This window comes from Perna viridis, chromosome 8 (genome assembly GCF_037379345.1).
Source record: "Perna viridis isolate PV_CMFRI_1.1 ecotype Kerala chromosome 8, ASM3737934v1, whole genome shotgun sequence".
In the NCBI taxonomy this organism is placed as follows: Eukaryota; Metazoa; Mollusca; class Bivalvia; order Mytilida; family Mytilidae; genus Perna; species Perna viridis.
In genome coordinates this window covers 17,426,417-17,443,263 of record NC_142452.1, presented here as the reverse complement: position 1 = coordinate 17,443,263, position 16,847 = coordinate 17,426,417, and the positions used below count along the sequence as shown (strand labels likewise).

General features: G+C 34.1%; 1 pseudogene; it reads right to left on the bottom strand.

The window, feature by feature from the left end:
• Window positions 1-1,219: 1,219 nt before the first annotated feature.
• LOC148609576 (uncharacterized) lies at window positions 1,220-3,548 on the bottom strand (annotated as a pseudogene).
• Between the last annotated feature and the right edge of the window lie 13,299 nt (window positions 3,549-16,847).

The window sequence follows — 16,847 nt, the reverse complement described above, 5'->3', positions numbered from 1 at the left end:
AATATAGTATACATTTACTATATTTCAATGTTCTTAGATTTTATTCTTTTAATAACTCTATAAGCTGTATTTATGATTAAGAAAAAATAAACATTTATCAGAAATAATATAACAAACGTTACAAAAATGTACAGTGTATTTCATGAGCACATCTTTGTTTCAATAACTATTAATAACAGGTAACATAAGTAAGAGTAGAAAAGGTTACTTTTCACCTGTCATTGTTAAAACAACATTCCCTCATTGCCAGATACATTTTGTAAATCATTAAAAGTGGTTTGAAGTGATGAGTTTAAAACAATAAATTAAAGGCATTTCATTTACCAGACAAAAACCTTCTAAATACAAAAAATGGAAAGCTTGCTAAGGATATTGCTTTATGGCTTCTTCCATGTATAATTTTAGCTACCTGCTGGTTTATAATGATGTTTGGACCCCATTTCAAAATCTCTGGATTAATCCCTGAATGTTGATTTATCTATGAGCAATTAATGTCACACTGTAAAGTAGAAAACCAATTAGATACATGTATTACTATATTTCAAATATCATGATTTCATGTACGAAATCTTAAATTGATACTGTACTGCATATGCCAGTAACCATAGATAGAGAACATGCACATGTATTTTTGTGGTTTTCAGTGTAAATTTTTTGTTCACAGACATACAAATGTGAACTGCAAATTTTGCTAAGAAATATGACAACATTGTTCTACACTGTTCTAAAAACAGTATACCTATTACTCGTTTTGAAAATTTTGAATAACTGTGTACATACAAAGTAAATGAATAAATAATGTATACCTTACTTAGTACATTGTACATGTAAGAATGTCCATGAAAATCAGCTCTTAGAAAAGGTCTACTTTTGGTAGCCTTGATATCCAACACATTTTCAATGCACTTTCGTGGACACAGAATTTGTAACATAACTCTCTTTCTTGAGGCTTAAAAATCTTGTTTCTTACTTTATTATCTGCATCAAAAATAAATGTATCTGGTATATCTTGACCATGTACTGAAAAGAAACATATTGATAATCATAGTTATGACTTAATGGATATATACACATGTTTATTGTATTACTATTTCTTTAAACTCCATACTGAATTGTACATGCCAAAATGGAAAGTTATATATATATAGTACTTTATACATACAACTGGTCATTCACTGTTCTGAAAAACACATACATGAAAATAAAAACATTACTGTAATAGTTTTTGGGAATCTAACTCCCTCAAATAAAATTTGGCAAAAGTTGACTCAGAAGCCCAATCTGCTGCTTCTAAAATAGTTTTGACAGATGCACCCTTGTACAATGCCCAAGTTAGAGCAATCGCTCTTGTAGAATGAGCTTTAACTTTCATATCTTTATCTGCATATGCCGTTTTGATTGCCTGAACAACCAACTTGAAATAGTAACTGTTGATACTGGTTTATGTGGTTCTTTAAAAGCCAGAAATAACCTAAAACTGTCTGGCGCTTCCAACCTATGTCGAAAATCTTTTGTCATATCTAAATAGATTTTCAAACATCTATTACGATCCAAAAGTGGCCTTTCCTCGAAATGAGGAACATGTATTTTCATCCCAAAATGCCTTTGTCTATCCTGTTTAGATAAACCATGTCTTATGAAAGTAACACCCTTCTCTTGTACCTTCATAGACTCCTGATCTATTCTGAGACTCCAAATCACTACATCCTCTAAAAGTAGTTATTGCCAACAGAATACTGTTTTTAAAGTAACCAATTTTAATGAAACTTTATCAAGAGGTTTAAACTTTGAACTCTCTAAAGCTTGTAAAATAATTTCTAAATCCCATTCAGGGAGTAATTTTACTTGAGGTGGCCTAGAATGAAAAATTCCCTTAATCAATCTTGAAATGTGTGGATTTTTTCCCACTGGACAATTCTGAATTGGAGGCACAATTGCTGACAACATAGATCTATAACCAGATATGGTTCTATATTGTAAACCTGATTCATATAAATAAACCAAAAAATCATCTACTTCACTTAAAAGGTGCTGAATATGGATTAATTTGTTTTGAACTACACCAACTATTGTATTTGACAAATTTGGTGGAATAATCCTTCTGAGTTCCCTGCCTCCATGAAGCAGTGAGCAACTCTCTAACTGGTTCTGAAAAACCTTCTGCTTTGAAATTTCTGTGAAAAGAAGCCAAGCATTCAGTTTTAACATCTGTGGATCTGGATGATACATCTGAGTTCCTGGTTGAGTCAACAGATATTTCTGTAATGAAAGTTTGAGGGGAGGAGCTATCAACAACTCCTATATCTCCTTATACCAAATTCTCCTTGACCACTGAGGAGCTATCAAAATTAGCTGACAATGGTACTGCTTGATATATTTTAGTATCTTCTGACTTAGACAAATTGGAGGGAAAATGTAAACAAACATGTTCTCCCATGAAATCGACAGTGCATCCAGAGCCACTGCTTCCAGATCCACTGTCCAAGTACAGTACTTGACAATCTGTTTGTTCTGCACAGAGGCAAAAAGATCGATCTGAGGTTTCCCAACCTTGGAAAAGATCTGCTGAACAATTTCCTTGTTCAACATCCATTCTGTTGGTCGAATTTTGAATCGACTCAACTGATCGGCTTATATATTTTTCTTGCCCATTATATGAGCTGCTTTCAAAATTATACCATTTTGAATTGCCATCTGCCACAATTCCCTTGTCAGAAGACACAATTTCGGTGATCGTGTCCCCCCCCCCCCCCCGACGAGTTACGTATGGAACACAATTGGTATTGTCGGTCCTGATCAAAACTACCTGCCTTGTAGTTGATTCAGAAAATGTTTCATTGTCAGAAATATGGCTTTCATCTCTAAACAATTTATATGCTTTTCTGATCTACATTCAACTCCCCTTGAAAAATTTTGGTCCCAATATAGCCCCCAACACCTTTCATTGAAGCACCTGTCGTGACTATAGCATCGACTTTCGGAAATACTAAAAATCAGCCTTTCAGCATGTTGACTGAATTTTTCCATCATAAAAGATGGTACTTGAGATGTTGAGTAAAGGGAACTACTTTTGACATATCTCTGGAAGATGGTCTCCAAAAATGCAATAGATGTAACTGAATGGGTCTCATGTGTAGACTAGCATTTGGTACTAACTCCACACAAGAAACCATCATACCCAGAATATTTAGATAATCCAAAGCCACTGTCTAACCTGAAAACGTCTTCTGAATCAAGGCTTGAATTTTTTGTACCCTTTCCAATGTTGGATGTACAATTCCCTTGTCTAAATGAAAAACTCTTTCCAGATAAGTTATTTTCTGAGTTGGAATCATAATGGATTTCTCCTTGTTTATTATGAACCCTAATGAAACCAGAAGATTGACACATTTCTCTCGATCTTCTATCAACTGATGTTTTGACGGACAGACTATCATTATATCGTCTAAATATACTACTAGTCTGATGTTCTGTTTTCTTAAGTAAGCTTCCACTACAGATACTATTTTTGTAAATATTCGTGGAGAAAATGTTGGACCAAAGCACATTGCTTTCCACTGATGACTTTGTTTTTGAACTCGAAAGCGCATATATGGCCTGTGATTGTAATAAATTGGTACATGTAGATATGCATCTGACAGATCAAGAGATTTTGCCCTATTGTTTGGCTTTACTGGGCTCAATACTTTGCTAATAGTGTCCATTTTGAAATGAATCTTTTTCAAATACCCATTTAGAGGTTTGAGGTTTGTCACCATTCTCATTTTCCCGTTCTTCTTTGGAACAGGAAATAATGTATTGTAAAAACCGTTTACAGCCTGTGGAAAATTTACTTTTTCTATGATATCTTTTGCCAAAAGAGTATCTATTTCTTGCATAAAAAGACTCTTGATTTTTTTTAGAAACCAAAGTAGTCTTTATTCCCTTCCAAAGAGGTTTCTCTTGAAATTCCAATTTATAACCCTCTTGAATAATTCAAATTATCCACCGATTTGTGGAATTGTTCTGCCAATTTTGAACAAATTTAGTTAGGTTACCCCCAACAGGTATTTGTGGACACAGACATATTGTACTTGCCTCTGAGTCAACTGTCATTCTTCTTGGGGATCGGAAAAGAACCCCCAGAACTCTTGCCAGACTTGCCATCTTTCTTCTGGTTAGCCTGGTTAGTCTTATACACCACTGACTTCAATTCCCCTTTCTCACGGCTAATTAAATGACAAAAAGGCCCGATACGACCCGCTTGGTCAAGAGTTTTTGTTGACATTGCAGATTGGTCCTTAACAGTTTGACCTACAGTTTCTTTGTCAGTGTCCTTATCCAATGCATTTAACAAAGACCTAATGCCTGTTGCATGTAAAGAATAGAAATAATGTTCATATGAGATGAAAGCTGTGCTTTTCAATTTGACATAGTGGTTGGGTATACAACTGATGGTGACTGTCCCAAGATTTAACAGCCTTCTGACCATGAGTTTGTTTAAGCATAGGTTCAAGAATATCTAAAGTAGGAACCTTCAAAAACTCCACTGCACTATCATGTATAGGGAAAATGTTCTCGTATTCCTCCTTGTAAGATGTAATGTGATCAGGGTTCTTGCTACGCCAAGAATTTTCCAGAATACCTACTTGTGCTTGGTCTAATATTAACCCTACCCTACTCTTTTATTTCGCAATGTCTTCCTTAAAGATCTGTGACAAAAAATTACTCCTTGTCTGACTACTTTCATTAGTCAACTCATGCTCACTCACAGATTGCTGCAAATCTATATTCTGTGTTATAGCACATGAAATATGTTTCAGAAACCATTCAACCTTACTGTTTGAAACATTACTTGTATTGTCATTTACATGTATGCTATCAGTGTCTCTTTTAACTGGATTATTTCCAGAAACACTTCCATTTGGTTCACTTTTGTCATATTCAGACCTTATGTCTAAGTCCTGACGTTCCCTTTCATTAACCACAAGAAGCAATTCTGACCAGGTGTCAAAGAGTAATCAAGGGAACCAAGGTTATAGCGGTAATCAAAAGAATGTAATTCAGGGACAAAGACCGGACATGGAAAACAGACATACACAACAAAGAACATAAAGTAACTAAAATCATACATACAAAGTAACAAAAGCAAATGAGCAACTCGGACTCTACTAAAAACTGGGAACATGGACCAGGTGCACGGTAGGGTAAGCGTCCTCTGCTTTTCTAGAAACACCCGCCAAGTTCAGGGTAGACAAATGAGGAAAGGAAAACTATGATCCGTTGAATAAATCAGTTTTCATGGTGCAGATGGATACACCATAACGATCCTCAAGTTCATTATGACGACCATAAAACTTCTGTAGTGATGACTTCAATCTTGTAGCAACATAACCCTGTTCCAGAAGCCTATTTGTTAGAGTTCTAGTGCGATACGAAAAGCCTGCATAGTTTCGGCAAGCTCTGGCATAACGTATGAGTTGTGATATGAACATTCCATACATAGTTGCCGAAGGGATGTTGCCACAGATGAAAGGAAAGTTGACAATTCTGAATGAAAAGTCATCACGTTTGTCGTAATAGTTTTCCTTTACCATTGATTTCTAAGTGTAGGTCAAGATATGAGGCTGACTTCACAGTGTCTGTAGTATCCTTTATCTCAAGTTCTTTTGGGTAGATGCGATGTATCAAATCCCCGAAATTAGGATTGTTTAAAGATAATACGTAATCTATATAGCGGAAACTGAGATTGAAGGAGCTAGCCAAACGATATTCTTTCTTCCTGATCAGATCAGCTAAAAGAAAGCCTCATAAGGGTGAAGGAATAGGTCAGCAAGTATAGGAGCACAATTTGTTCCCATTGGAATGACGACCATTTGTTGAAAAACACGTCCACCACACTGGACAAATATGTTGTCGATTAAAAATTCCAGCAATTTGTAAACATCTTTCTCTGTATATTTGGAAGATGATTTGGAATTATTTCTTACAAAGTATGAGAAATCTCTACCAAGAACTATATATTTGTATCTAGGTGTACCATCTTTTTTGGAAAAAACAACGATGTATAATGTTTTTAAGACGGGATTTGAACTGAGTATGGGGAATAGAAGTATACAGTGTTGAAAAATCATAGGTTTTAATGCTATTACATTCAGATGATAGTCTTGAACTGATTGTCTCCAAAAGATCTTTCGAATTTTTCAGGATCCACATTGAATTAATACCACTATGGGAGTAACAAGTGTTGTGGTAAGACTGCAGACCCTCTTTGGCAGTTGTGAGTATAGAAGTTAAAAGTTTTGAAAGAGGTTTGGTGGTACAATTTGCAGATCCAGCTATGAAACGTTGTTTGTATGGATTCTTGTGGAGTTTAGGAATCCAGTACATAGATGGTAAATCACAATCATCGTCCTTGGTAGAGAGACCAAAAGAGGATAGCACAGATTTATGGTTTTCCACAATCTCTACTTTGAAAGTCTCTATTACGAGATATTCTAGGGGAACCTAAATCTTCATCTAAATTAGGATTTAACCCTATAATTTGTCACTGTGGTCTATGCTCCCCTACTGGGTCATTATCCACCTCTCGACCATCAGATTTAGACAGAACTGAGCTCTCCTTATTCTGACAGTTATATCTTGGGAAAATAGCTGAAAAAGTCTATCAAACTTATCATTGAAACTATTTTCCATGTTACTAACTTTTTTTTCTACCTCAGCCCGAATAGTTTCTGTTTTCAATGGTGTCGAGGAGTACTTCCTCTTACTTGGGACCTTTTCTGTCTGTGAACAAGAAGAATTATCACTCACAACCCTGGCTGTCGGATTCTGAAAGTGAGTTGTGACAATCTGATTCAACCTCCATACCGCAACTGCAAATGCAACTTGAACTATAACACTTTGAAACATAAAATTTCCAAAGCTATGATAAATTTACGATGAGTCCGTCTTGAACGCAAAAATTAAAACTAAATTGCTTACCTGTATTTTCAGGTGCATTTCCGGGTGATGAGGGAACCGGATGTGGTGAATTCGAATTCACTCGGATGTTTTTAATTGCGATAAGAACACGTGTTCGTACGAACGTAATGATCAATATTCTATTGTTAAAATAAAATATTATTTTAGTTACACTTCAGAAATATATTTAACATAATTATTATAAAATCTGTTTCACATGCAGTATCAACAGGTGACTCCTATATCAACTCAAGGGCCACTGGCCTGCTGTGTGATATAGGTCGAGGGTTGATACTGCATATCAAAAAGATTTTTGCATGACATGTTCATTCTTTCTTGTACTTCAATTGTGTTCTGTGCAAGGTGTGATATATGATATTCAATATATGTCTAGGCATGTGCCATAAAAGTCTATGGGTGTGATTTAGCAAATTCGATATAGGTCCATGGGTGTGATATACTGTATTTGATATAGGTCTAGGCGTGTGATATACTGTATGTGATATAGGTCTAGGCGTGTGATATAAGGTATGCAATATGTGGGTGTGATGTGATATATAGGATACTTGAAATATGTTTAGGGATGTGTCACTGTGATATATGGTATGTGATATAGGTCTAGGGTTGTGCGATATAAGTCTAGGGGGTGATATACAGGAGGCAATGAAGGTCTAGGGTTGTGATATATTGTATGCAATAAAGGTCTAGGGGTTTGACATTCAGTATGAGATATGTCTAGGGATGATACAGGTCTAGGGTGTGATATAGGGTATGCGATATAGGTCTATTGGCATGATATAGGGTATGCCATAAAGGTCTGTGGTTGGTGTGGAAGTTTGGATTTTAGGAGCATGTACAAATGTATGCATCATGCATCCACTGGAGTCCCAAAGACATTACCTAATTTCACTGGATACCCAGGCCTTTCATTAAGAGGCTGTACCAGGTACTTTTATCCTTCTAAACTACTGAAAGGTACCTCCAGAATTTTATACATTTTTATCAAACAAAATGATGAAAAGTATCTCCTACAGAACCAAAGGTAACTGCATTGTAAAAAAAATATTGAAACTTCTGGATACCCCCCCACTGAAATTGACAGTGGAATTTCACTGGAATTCCAGTGAAAGATCTTTTTCCAGTGAAATGCCCTAGGAATTCATTTGTAGAAGAAAATATTCCAGTGGTTTTTTTTGTGGAGTGAAAGTATTATCATTGAAATACATGTATTCCAGAGGAATTTTAGAGAAGCCTGCCATGTTTTGTTCCAAAGAAATATTTCAGAATGAGTTTATACAATTGTCTCTCCTAATTGTTTGAAATAATAAATCCAAGTTTGAGATTTATGGCTTATATTTTGCAAAAAAATATTTAAAAGTAATCATATTTTGTTTTCACCACATTCCAATAAATTAACAAAAACCTTTGGTCCTTTTCACGTAAGTGTAAAATTAGTTGTAAGTTATGACATTGCAATACTTTGACTTACTAAATAATGACGTCATAACTTACGACTAATTTTACACTTACGATTTTTTGTGAACAGGACCACTGGTATTAAAAGAGAATTCAAGTTGCATAATTAAATGCATTGGAAATTAAATTAGTATTTGATTCTGATATATTAAAACAATTATGTTTTTTAGGTAAATAGATGATCTTTATAAAAAGTCAATTCAAACCATATGTTCCTTAATAACAATGCCAGTTTACAATTTTGTGTTAATTGATACAATCAATAGATATATTCTTATCAAATGACTAGAAATAATTTATAAGTAGTTTCTGCATCTTCAGGAGGTCACTTATTTGTACAGTTGATAAACTAAAGTAACCAGGACGAATGAGTATGAATACATACAATTGTTTTGTATGTTTGTTTGCTGGGGTTTAATGTCCGAGCAGCAATATTTCAGCTATATTCAGACGATGAACATGAAATTGATGCTAAAATGAACATGAAATGATGATGAAATGAAAAAGGGATGGGACACAAGGACAATGGGGTCCACAATTTTGATTGCCATTGGAAATAGGGAGAAGTGGATAGGGTCAGGTATTTTAGCGTCCTATGGCGGAGCCCTATGGTTCCTACTCCGGGAGAATACCACAGTAGGGTTTTTTAATGTGCGAGGAACGTGGCATCTTTCCCAACACGGTGCACCACTATGGTTTGCGGCCGGGTTTTCCGTATTATAGCCTGACAACCCCAGCATGTACCACGCCAGGGGTACCTCATTCCACCACCTGGGGCACACATCCCAGTTGCTTTGTGGGCAGAGCACCCTAGCCCCTGGCTAGGTTTCTGAGCACTATTTAGTCGCCTTTTACGACAAGCTTAGCGCTGCTGCAGGCCTATTCTTTTAACACCCGGACCTGCATGGGGAAATACATACAATTGAAAACCAGAACAAAAAAACAAAAATTGTAAAACAAAGTTTCTGCTGGTTATTGAACTTTTATTTAAATACATGTACATCTACTGAAAATAAAATGATTTCTTTGTATCAACTAAGGTACAACAATAAGTAAATTAATTTTCTTCAGAAATAAGAAGGAAGTATTTTTTGTGAGGAATGACATATTATTATGTGGGTTTTCTGAATTAAAATTTTGGCAAAAAATTTTGGCACTCAGAAGGGTTATTGGCTGACATCAAGGGATAGCAGTTGGGCACTCTCTTTAGATAAGTTGTTTTTATTTATTTATTCTTTTAATTATAAATATTTGCAGAAAAAAATCACTTACTGTGAAAGTACTTAAATTTGTGGAAACCAATTTCCTTGGATAAGGGAAGAAACACAAGTTTGTGGATTCTTGAATTTGTTGTTTTAGGTTTTCAGTATACACATCAATGGAAATATCCTATTTGATTGGAACCAAATTTCGTGGATTGACCTTCCCACGAAAACCACGAAAATTGGTACCCCAGGAACAATAGTACTTTCACAGTAATTAAATGAAATGTTTAGATATCATTTAACTCATATGTAATAAGCATCAATAAACTGGCTTGCATTCTTCAAAAGCAACTTGAAAGATTTTAAACTTTTCCATTTTAACTGTAAGGTAAACTTTTCCTTAAGTTATATCAGTGAAAAATATTAGAAAAATATACTTTTTATAGTTTAATCTAAATGAAGATAGTATTTTTTTCTTGTAACTTGCATTATATATATAATCAAATGAACCTCAGTCAGAGTAAACAAACTTTCAGACCATCATGCTTTTTATTGAATATGATTTTTTGTGGGTATTTTAATTTTTTTCCAGATAGGCAGAAACTTAACTTTTTAACACTGAATTAAGTTCCCAATGAAATAATTTTAGTGATCAATTCTTTTTCCTGTTCTCACATGTATCACTTTTAATATTTGTTGTTGACAATAACATGAATATTAAACTGCAAATTTACTAGAATATACAACCATAATCCCTACAGGAGCATATTTCAGTTCGAGTAAATTTCAGTGGAGTGTATAGTGGGTTCCACTGGACTTTCCATAGGACACAGACCAGTAAACTACAGTAGAATTCCACTTGAATTTCAACTGAATTACAGTGAATTCCAGTAGAAATTCCATTGGGCATTTCGCCCAAATTTTTACTGTAATTTCAGTGGATTCCACTGGAAATTAAACCAAATAACAGTGGAAATTTCACTGGAATTCCAGTGAAATTCTGAATGAATTTGGGTGAAATTGCCCACTGGTATACTAATGGAATTCCAGTGGAATTCCAGTGTTTATTTTCACTAGGGGGCCCTCCTGTTTGATAGTTCAAGATAACCTACTGAATATGATGAAAAATGGAAAATAGTTTCAATGATAAGTTTGCTACAAGTATGTACAAGTATGTTTACCATTTTATTTTATTTATGGACATGTACATGCAGTAATTAACGTATATGTACACTGTGCTTGCATTTTATGTACAGAAGTTCAATTAATCACACATGACATTTTCCAATAAAAAGGAGGGGTGCCCTCCCCTGGATCTGCCACTGTAATCTATACTTACTACACAAAAATGTACATTGCACCTTCGAAAATCTGTCATTAGAACCTCCCAACTTCTTCATTAGAAGGGTCAGAATGAGTGAAATAAATTGGCAAATCTCGATTGAGCTTTCCTCCCTGTGAATGTTCAGGTCAATTTGATGATATAGTCCAGCTCTCTGCGTCAAAATTTAAATAGTTAATATCATATAATCATTGAAATCTTGCAGTTCAATGCAGTTTAAATAGCATTAATATTGTTATTCGCCCATGTCATATTTAAAGTAAATATCACATATTTGACATGGAGTATGATCAGCGGTGGAGCGATATCTTAGAATAACCCGTGCAGTGTTATTTTGGTAGTTATATGTTGAAATGTCTATCCTTAATTAAGTGGGTTCCCAGTCTTTTAGATCAGTTGGCGTCTGTTTTCCTGATAAGATTTAGTACAAATCCCATCATTATAACATGAAAGTGCCTGGTAATTTCTCAATTATTATGTCTGACCATGTATCAAAAATGTTAATGTGTGAACAACTATGTAGGAAATATGTGCTAACTGATCTCTGTATCTTCAACCACAAATGGAACAATACTTCACTGATAGTTCAAGAATGTCACATAACAATTTCTTAATAAAATTATACCAGGTACTAATTTCACTGTAACAGAAATTTGCAAATGTCAAAGTTGCAGCTATTGTGCAATACTATCAAGATTTGAAATGCTAGTTCAGTTCAATACCTTCATGAGTTTAACTTTTAACACAAATAAAATGTCTCCACTTATTTTCCATACATAGTTTATTGCAACAGGTCTTATATTCAATAAAAAATGATTAAAAGATTTGTTTGCACTAACGAGCTACTTTCTTATGAATTACTGAAGCAGACATCCAGCATAAATTGGACAGTAGCCTCATCATTTCTGATGCATAATATATCATCTGGGATAAGGGCACAGCTAACAATATTAATAATAACGGTATAAGAATTTGAACATTCAGTATCATACAATAGATTAACAAAGACTAAATATTACAAGAAAAAAGTGCACCCTGTCTCACACTTTCAAGAATTCTGAAACAAAGTGACTTATTGATTTAATGTTGATTTACTACAATAACACTGTGAGTATGAATATAACAATTGTCATTGATTTGGCTTAATTTGCCTTTAACCCATAACTGCTTTAACCCTTACCCCATACTGTAACTGATGCTCTCCTGCCATCTAGGAAAGCAACATATACACATTTCTAAATTATAATGCTAGCTGTGCTCTGGGAAACATTTTGTTGTTATACTGTGCACCAATCTACTTATAGACAGACCTGACTTCACTTTATATCGGAATTCTGATTTTTCAATGCAAGGTTTTAATGTTACGATTCATTTTTCCGAGTTGCTCATTTGCCTTTGTTATTTTGTATGATTTTAGCTACTTTGTGTTCTTTGTTGTGTATTATTGTTTTCCTTGTCTGGTCTTTGTCCCTGGATTACATTCTTTTGATTACTGCTATAACCTTGGTTCCCTTGATTACTCTTACTATATATTTACTTCTGATTTTGCCATTTTTCACCATGTTTCTTGACCTAGGAAAATCTGGTCTGTTAATGATTGAGAATTATTCAATGTGTCTGAATTCTTAGTCCCATTGTCATTGACCCAAGAATAGGTTACACTACAGATCTACATTGTATGCCATTGAGGTGCACTGTTTTGTACTCAAAAGTAGGCCCAGTCTGATTTAGTAAAATATAAAAATAATAGGTGAAACTAGATGATGTTGATTGTTGGTAGTAAAGGGCTTACATGTAAATATGTGAAATACTTGAAAAAAAAAGTGTGAAGTGCATGCTTTAAGCTTCAGATCCTCACTGGATTTCACTACTCTGTACAAGCTGGGTGTTTCTCAAAAATGCTTAGTTTCACACAATTTTTAAAGTTAAAATCATGAAAAAAATGAGAACAAACAGGTACATATTTTTATATGCATCACCGCAAGTAGTGGCCCTATGATAAAACAAAACAAAACTAAACAAAAAAAGGAAAAGAAAGAAAAGAAAAAAATGGGAAACTTATAACCTGTTTCCATGTTCAGGGCCATATATTGGGATTTTTATATGTTTGAACTGTTCCATTGTTCATGCCTCAGTATTTTTTTTTTATATTGAATGTCAATAAACAAGCCGTGGTGAGTCATACTGATTTCATGAGCATACATATACCATATTTGTTAATTTATAATTTTGATTTCAGGATAAGGAAAGTGAATAATTAAACTGTGAGTTTACTTAATTTAAAAGTCCCAACGATTGGTTACTGCAATACTGGTCCATTTTTTATGTAATCCACCAAGTCACACTTTTTACTGGAATCAATTAGATTAATTATTTGTACAATACCACAAATTGGCAGAAAAGTTACAGAAAAATATGTCCCACAACTTGAAAAGTGTTAGAATTCGCACCCTGACGGCTCCTGGATTTAGGTTAAACAGTACTATTTATTTCTTTTATAGACAACAATAGTAAAACTTTTGAAAAATTGACCTTTTTAAATAATAATGTAACTATTAACTGACTTTTCCAGTCATTATCTTCATTTCCCTTACTTAAAATGTGAGCAAAGTCATAGCATAACAGTCATCTTACTTTGATATTTTAAGCGGATGATGTTTAATATCAAAGTTCCCTATTTCTATGAAAGGCACATGAATTAAATTAATATAAATATATTTATATAAAATAGTTTACAAAAAATGTTATGCAGTTTTAAAGTATGATAATGTTAGAGTCTCAAATTAATAAAAAAAAATTTGTCCAATCATAGTGTCCAGAAGTATTTACTTAAGTAGGATACACGAAAGGGCAACCTGAAAATGAGAAATAGTACTGGTCTGCCTGTGCAGAGAACCCATCACTTTACCTCTTAATTCAAAATCATATGATGAGTCATCAATTATTATTGAGATTTTCTAAAGAATATGAAAGACTGACAGTATTCCACAATATTTTACATGACAATTCTCAGACTGGTATTGATTTTGGGAGTTAAGATTTGAACATTTGAGAAGTTAGGGGCCAAAAGGGGGCCAGAAACATGCATTTTCCTGAAGTCCAGACAATAATTTGACTATTAATAAAGTGATCTCTTTGAATCTGTATTACAAGGTGCTTCATCACCAAAAGAGGACTTGGATTGATTTTTGGGATTAAGACTTGAAGTATTTTTGAATTAGAGGCCAAAGAGATGTCTGGAACAAGCATTTTCCTTATGTCCGGACAATTACATGAGAAAAAGTGAATGGATCTGATATAAATTTTACTACAAGTTGCCATATAATGAAAGGAAGACTGGGAACAGTATTTTGGGTTGTTAGTAGAGCAAAGTAAGAATATGGGAGCACAAAGGTGCCCGAAACTACAAGGTGCCCTTTGAGGTTTTAACTGAAACCGATTAAGAATAAGGGCCAAAAAGTAGGAACTAAGATTCTGGTCATATACTTATCCTGTGTTAAATATCTAATAGTAATCTTAAGTTCAAAGTTGTATCAAGTTTGAATAAGTTTGTCCATATTTTCCCTAGCTGTTCCAGATTTGACCTCTGTGTTTGTATCAAGCTGTGTCCTGCAAAATATTTCATTGTTGATTTAAGTAGAGCTATTCCTGGGCGATATTAATGTTCTTGATGGTTTGTTAGTTCACAGTTGACTAAACTGGAGAACTGAATATCAAATTAGAATATGAAATCGAATAAATTGAGTGTCAACCATAAGAAATGTGCTGTTAACCCTATCACACTTGCAAGCTTCAGTTTTTCCCTGCTTTCTTAATCTTGGCAATGGTAATGTTATTTTAAGACAAGCATCTTTGAATAGTAAAATTGATAATGAATTGATGTGTGATTTTTTATTGGCCTAAAACTGGATGCAACATATTGAATACTGCCCTGTTTTGAATTCTGTACTACAACAACCATGAGGAAAGTGACTTGTGATATTAATGTAATGACATCAAAATATGTGATTCTATGTAGAAGTACAACCATAGTCAGAATGGTATACTGTTGTTAACAGTATTTATGAATGCTTAAGTCCTAAAGGAGAACTACCAGTATGTAGTGTAAAGAAATTTAAACTATATCTGTTCACCATTACAAACTTTATAAGTTGGAGACCTGACTGAAGTTGATTAAATTTCTTAAGACAAGTGCTTGCATTATATAAAGATCAAATATTTGTTTTAACAAATAGTACCTGATTGTTACTGGATTCATGCAACTAAAACTTTTTTTCAGCAAGGAGAAGTATTCCCTGATTAATTGGTGAAATAAAGCCACAGTGTGGAGCGGAACCAGTGTCTGCTGATCAATGTGTATCTGTGAGTTTAATATCCTGAATATTTTATCTGATGTTTTTGACAAAATTCTGAAAAGTGGACTGCAGATATCACTTATGGTATAATAAATGGTTTTAATCAAGTGCAAAAATTTTGTGGTTGTATAATGGTATGATGCTTTGTTGCCATTGTCAATGTATTCATTGTCTCGGTCATCCATAGACATTCTGTTTTGGCTCAATAACTTGAACTTTGGTTTGTTGATTTTTACAAGATTTACTAACAAGGCTACAAACTGCAAAAGGAAGGTTGATATTGATTCTGTGGCTAATGGTTCTAACCGGTTTAGAATTATGAACCTGAAAAAGGCCAAAAACAAGCATTTTATCAAATTTAAATGTATAACTCCAATTAAAGAATATGAATGAATATGACAGTATTCCACAATATTCTACATGACAATACTCAGACTGGTATTGATTTTGGGAGTTAAGATATGAACATTTTAGAAGTTAGGGGCCAAAAGGGGGCCAGAAACATGCATTTTCCTGAAGTCCAGACAATAATTTGACTATTACATGTACTAATAAAGTGATCTCTTTGAATATGACTGTTTTACAAGGTGCTTCATCACAAAAAGAAGACTTGGATTGATTTTGTGGATTAAGACTTGAAGTATTTTTGAATTAGAGGCCAAAAAGATGTCTGGAACAAGCATTTTCCTTATGTCCGGACAATTTCTTGAGAAAAAGTGAATGGATCTGATATGAATTTTACTACAAGTTGCCATACGATGAAAGGAAGACCGGGAATAGTATTTGGGTTGTTAGTAGAGCAAAGTAAGAATAGGGGAGCACAATGGTGCCTGAAACTACAAGGTGCCCTTTGAGGTTTTAACTGAAACCGATTAAGAATAAGGGCCAAAAAGTAGGAACTAAGATTCTGGTCATATATTTATCCTGTGTTAAATATCTAATAGTAATCTTAAGTTCAAAGTTGTATCAAGTTTGAATAAGTGTGTCCATATTTTCCCTAGCTGTTCCAGATTTGACCTCTGTGTTTGTATCAAGCTGTGTCCTGCAAAGCATTTCATTGTTGATTAAAGTAGAACTATTCCTGGGCAATATTAATGTTCTTGATGGTTTGTTCACAGTTGACTAAACTGGAGAACTGAATATCAAATTAGAATATGAAATCGAATAAATTGAGTGTCAACCATAAGAAATGTGCTGTTAACCCTATCACACTTGCAAGCTTCTGTTTTTCCCTGCTTTCTTAATCTTGGCAATGGTAATGTTATTTTAAGACAAGCATCTTTGAATAGTAAAATTGATAATGAATTGATGTGTGATTTTTTTATTGGCCTAAAACTGGATGCAACATATTGAATACTGCCCTGTTTTGAATTCTGTACTACAACAACCATGAGGAAAGTGACTTGTGATATTAATGTAATGACATCAAAATATGTGATTCTATGTAGAAGTACAACCATAGTCAGAATGGTATACTGTTGTTAACAGTATTTATGAATGCTTAAGTCCTAAAGGAGAACTACCAGT